This window comes from Mus pahari, chromosome 8 (genome assembly GCF_900095145.1).
Source record: "Mus pahari chromosome 8, PAHARI_EIJ_v1.1, whole genome shotgun sequence".
Taxonomy (NCBI): Eukaryota; Metazoa; Chordata; class Mammalia; order Rodentia; family Muridae; genus Mus; species Mus pahari.
Window position 1 is genome coordinate 57,184,973 of NC_034597.1, and position 5,281 is coordinate 57,190,253.

The window sequence follows — 5,281 nt, forward strand, 5'->3', positions numbered from 1 at the left end:
AACACACAGAGTGCATAATTATCTGTCTGTTCCATTCGGGAGGAATTTTTTTTTTTTTTTTTTTTTTTTTTTTTTTTTTTTTTTGAGACAGGGTCTCCCGTAACAAGGCTGGCCTTGAGGTTGCTATGCAGCTATAGGTAACCTTGACTTCTCTATTAGAGTTAAGAGTGTGTGGATACACCTCTCTGTGGGAGTTACATGCATACGAGTATGCCGGTGAGCGTATGTGTGCACTTGGATACATGCAGCCAGGGTAGGACATCGGATGTCTCTTCTCATTTATTCTCTTCCCTAGCGCCTTGAGGTGAAGTCTCACAAAACCACAAACTCACGTCAGCCAGGCTGGCTGTCCAGTGAGTTCTTGGGACAGTTGTCTCTGCCCCTCGATGCTCTTGTTACAGATATACTCAGCCTCTGCCCCTCAGTATGGTTACTGATATTTGAAGCCATGCTCAGCCGGGGATTCAAGGGTGCTGGGGACTCAAACTCAAGTCCTCACGTATGCATAGCAAGTGCTCTTCCCCACGGAGCCATAGCCTAGCTCCTGACCTTGGACTCTTGGTTCTCCTGGCCCCAACTCTCAAATGCTGGGAGTACGGGTGTATGTCACCACATGTTTGTTTGTTTGTTTGTTTGTTTGTTTGTGATATATCCTGGCCCAGTCTAGCTCTGGCCTTCCACTCTCTCTTGCTCGGCCTTCTGAGTCTGGCAGTTACAGGTATTGGCTGTCACTCCCAGTGTTGAATGTATTCATTTTAAAAGGCATCTGCTCCTTCTCGAATCACACACTCTCTTCTGTATTACAAGGCTCGTTCCTTTATGAAATGCCAGCAGTAACTTTTGGCAATTTTGGTCTGAGGTCTCTGCAGCTTATCGGCTATGCCACCTGGACCAGGTGACCTTTTTAGGTCCATTTTCTCTATTGAGACATGAAGCTGATGTTATCTACTTACCGAATCTTTCTGAAGAATCAGGAGCATTGCAAGACACGCGTTGCTTGTTTGTTTGTGCCTGGAAATTAGCTAAAGAAATAACTGGAAAGCTAATTTAACAGCAAGGCCAGGTTTTCAAAGCCCAACTCAGCAGTAAATGTGGTGGCCTCTGCAGCCCGGTCTGTCTCTCCAACCCAAAGACTGCCTTTATAACCAAGCTCACCTTCCTGTGTCCATTCTGGTCACCTGGAAAGCCTCCCCGACTCCCCGAGTTCCCGCTCTGCCCACTCAAGTTCCCCTGCCTGACCTGAGAATACAGAAGAAGCGTGTTCCATGGAAGGAAGCCCCACGGGAGAGAGCCCAACGCCAGCCACTCAGACCAACAGAAGTCAGAATGTCACGAGAGGCACTCTTTGTTTCCACTCTGTCTCTGAGTCACTTCCCCTGGCTGTTTCCACATCAACAAAATGGGGAAGGCAGGCCTTTCCTATCTTAGGGCCTGCTGGGCACAGGCACTTAACTAATTGTCTTGACCTTGCAGTCTCGGGGAGCCATTCCTGAGCTCCTGGACCCAGCTGTGCCCCAGGCTCCATGCTGCGCCCACTGACTTGGTCCTTTCAACCCCCAGGCTCCTGTGGGGCCAGCATTCTACAGCTCTGGGACACCCCCCCCCAGCCTGTCATTTGGTTAATCTCTTCCCTTCTTTCCAAGGCAAAGGAATGAATCCTGAAGGTTGTGATTACCGCCAGCTATAATTCAGCGTAATTCAAAAAGCATTTGAGACTCCACCACATTTTCTGCTCCCCACCCCCGCACCCATTACCCACTTGGAGCCTTCTGTTACCAACACCTGCCTCCCTTCAGGTCAGCTGGCTCTTGGAAGAGTGAGCACCAGAAACTCCCGTGCTTTGCCTTCCTGTGGAGGGAGCCTCCGTTCTCCCCATTAGGTCAAGGCTTGGTCCTTGCTGCTGGCCAGATTCATCTCCCTCTTGTTTGACCTCTGGGTTCCATTGCTTTCCACAGCCGCTAGCACTCATGGTGGCACAGGTGACCCCACCACTGAGGCAGAGGTGGGGAGAACATGAGTTTCAGGTCAAACTGAGCTGTGGAGACCTTCCTTCTCAAGCTAAGCAGGGCCTGGAGAGAGCCCGGTTGGTGCACAAGCACAAGCATAAGGATCTTAATTCAATCCTCAGCACCCAGGTAAAAATACCACACACACACACACACACACACACACACACACACACACACACACACACACACACACTTTAAAATTCCAGTGCAGGGAAGACAGAGACAGGAAGGTCCTGAGGCTCACAGCTTAGCTTAGTGAACTCCAATGGGAGACCCTGCCTCAAAAAAATCAAGGTGGGTAGTTCCCATAGAGTGCCATCTGTGGCTCACCTCTGGCTTCCACATGTGTCTTTACATGTGATTACACACAGCTGCACACATGTGCATAGAGACCAAACACAAACACCAAAACCATAGTATTAATAAAGACAATGAATTCGAAAAATCAGAATCCCTTTACTCCCTACTTGCAGGTTCATGAATGGTGTTTAGCTGGTGTTCCTTTCTTTTCTCCTTCCCTCCTTCCATTCTTCTTTTCCCTCATCTTCTTTTCCTCCCTCTTTCCTTCCCCCTCTGACTCTGTCCTTATTCTTTCCACTTTTCTGAGTCTCTGGAGCTGTGCCAGAGGTTGATTAAATGAAGACAAGAAGACAAGAAAAGAGGATTTCTATCCAACAGAGATCCGTAATCCAAAAGAAAGAATTTAGTTCATGTTTGTGTGTGTGTGTGTATGTGTGTGTGTGTGTGTGTATACACACACACATACCCACGTACCAGTCATAGCATGATACGGGCCCCAAAGTGTCCTTTAAGTGATGAACGCCGAGCAGGACCTACTCACTGGGCTTTGGGACTCTGGAAAGTATGACCCAAAAGACCAGGAAATGAAATGACATAGTGGGCTGGGGATAAGAGTGGGAGAGGGGGGTCACTGAGAAACAAGGCCAGAGAAGGCAGCAACATGTTATTAAAGTATTTGAACTTCATATGGTGGGGGAAACTTTTATCTTTAATAACTATAACCTGGCAATAGGGTGACTCACTGCATGACCTCAGAGGCAGCAGGGGTGGTTAGGAGAAGGCCTGGTGAGTGTTCCGCTCCTGGCGGTCCACAGGGATGCCTCGGTTCATAGCATGGTCCAGTTTCTCTGGTGTAACTGTTTCCATCATGGCCCTTTTCAATCCCTGGTATGATCTCTCAGATGGCAGGGAAATGGCCACGGGCTCATGAGCGTGCAGTCCAGCACTGTCTGGATAGTGTAAGAGCTGGGGCAAGGAGGGCAGGTTTCCTGGTTACAGGCTCCCAGCCTTTGACCCCACCCCCACCCTACCTCACTCAGTGGTTTCTCCACCTAGTCCAGCAAGAGAGAAAGGCGCCAGGTGCTTGGAAGCAGAAGCAGGCCGCGGGCCTTCTTCAGAGGAACTTGCTCCTCTCAGAGCTGGAAGACCTTTCGGAACCCACACTCTCTGGCATCTGTCAGCCCAGGCAGGCTTAACTCTTCCCTGACTGCTCCACTTGCAATCATGTGGAACACAAAATTGGTGTTTGGGTAGGGAAGCCTGAACCATATGCAACCAGAGCTTGCTTCGGGCATTTGACTGAGTTCTCATCCCACCTTCTTGAGAGGTTAATGAGCAGGCCAGATGATAAGCAGGGGAAGTCACAAGTTTTCAAACAGCTCTTGTTGGTCAAATGCCCCTGAGAATCTAGCAGGAAGAAGATGACTATTATACCTGTCTCTGCCCATGCCTTTGAACTCCATAGAGAGAGCTTGTGGTCACTGAATAAGGCATATCAAGTTGAGATTGAGAGAGACGACAATGATGACAGACCAAAGCAGATTCTTGGGAGAGAATGGCTCAGTCAATATTGTACTTGCCTTGCATACATGAGGATCCAGTCTACTCCCCAGAACCCAATAGGAAAACCCAAAACAATTCAGGAGTGCTGACTTAGTCTTGTAATCCCACTGTTGTAGAGGTAGATAAGAAGACCAGCCATCCTAGACTACTTGGTAAGTTCCAACCAATGAGAGATCCTGTCTAAAAAAAAAAAAAAAAAAAAAAGCTAGACAACACATGGAGAATGATACCTGAGGTGGTCAATTTCCACCCCATTTCCAGCACACACACACACACACACACACACACACACACACACGAACTCTCCAAATCTTCACACACAGGTGTGGCAAGGCACGATTAACTTGTGAAGTGGGATAAATCCTTCTTATAGGCAAAACACTAAAAGATTAAGCTGGGCATTGTAGCACTCACCTGTAACCCCAGAACTCAAGGAACAGATGTAGGCTTAACAGATTTTCAAGTCGAGGCTAGGGTGTGCTACTGAGAACTACCCTGCCATGAACAGATAAATAAGCAAAGGTTTCCCCTTGTGGGGCGGGAAAGATTGGACTTAACAGCTCCATGGTTTAATTAATGCTAACTGTAACGTAACTCACTGATGGTTAACACAATGTGGTCCATCAGCAGTTAATGCATAGTTGCCCTCTCTAGAAAACTCCTAAAAAGCTCCCCTGGGCTTTGTATACTTGTGGCTATAGCCAGGTTCTGCTCATTAAGGGCCACAGGTTTTGAGGGTCTGTGTTCCAGGGTGAGGGACTCCTGACACACAGTCCAAAGTTCTAGATCCCTGAGCCCAGGGGAGAAGTAAGGATCGGGAAGACAGGATGGAGTGTCGGTGACAGATGGGTACAGGACTGCATGAGTCCTTGCCACACAGCAAGCCACAGATTCAAGACCAGGAGTGATTTCATCTTGCTATGGCCAAGCTGAGTGCTCATGGAGGAACTACAACTGGCAGGGTTTTGGGTGTCATCTAGATGGTGTGTGAGTAGAGATCAGCACGGGGCATTTGGAGAGGCTTTAGCAGTGATGTTAGATGATGTAAGGTCTAGCTCTGCTCTCCTTCCTGGGTTCCAGGCTGCTGGTGGGAAGTTTGCCTAACTACCATGCCTGGAGTGACTGGCTCTGAGTAAGGTTCAGAAGATCCCTTGGGTCCCAAACCCCGGCTGCCCCTTGGTCCCGCTGACTCTTCTCTCCTAGTCCCCGCCCACAGCCACTTAATTTTCTCTCTCCTTGAACACCCGGAAGCTGTTGACAAATCCTTTTCTTTGCTGTGTCAAGGCAGGCCAAAAGCGGATCAGTGGATAAGGGCGAGGTGTCCCAAGAAGCCAGCTGTCCTTCATCCCTCTTTTGACCTCCACAGGGACAGACCTGATTTATTTATTTGATTAAAAAAAAAAAAAAAA

The 5,281-nt window shown here is 48.5% G+C and overlaps 1 protein-coding gene across 5 annotated transcripts in view; it reads right to left on the bottom strand.

Annotated features, from left to right (window-relative positions):
• Nucleotides 1-5,281, bottom strand: part of Ptk2b (protein tyrosine kinase 2 beta) — a 121,226-nt gene that overhangs the window by 63,155 nt on the left and 52,790 nt on the right. The window contains exon 1 of one of the 5 annotated variants that reach the window (XM_029541376.1): nucleotides 3,890-3,967. The exons of the other annotated variants lie outside the window; for them this stretch is intronic. The gene's annotated coding sequence lies outside the window, so the exon portion shown is untranslated. Of the gene's footprint in view, nucleotides 1-3,889; nucleotides 3,968-5,281 lie in introns of those variants that run through there. 5 annotated transcript variants of the gene reach the window in all.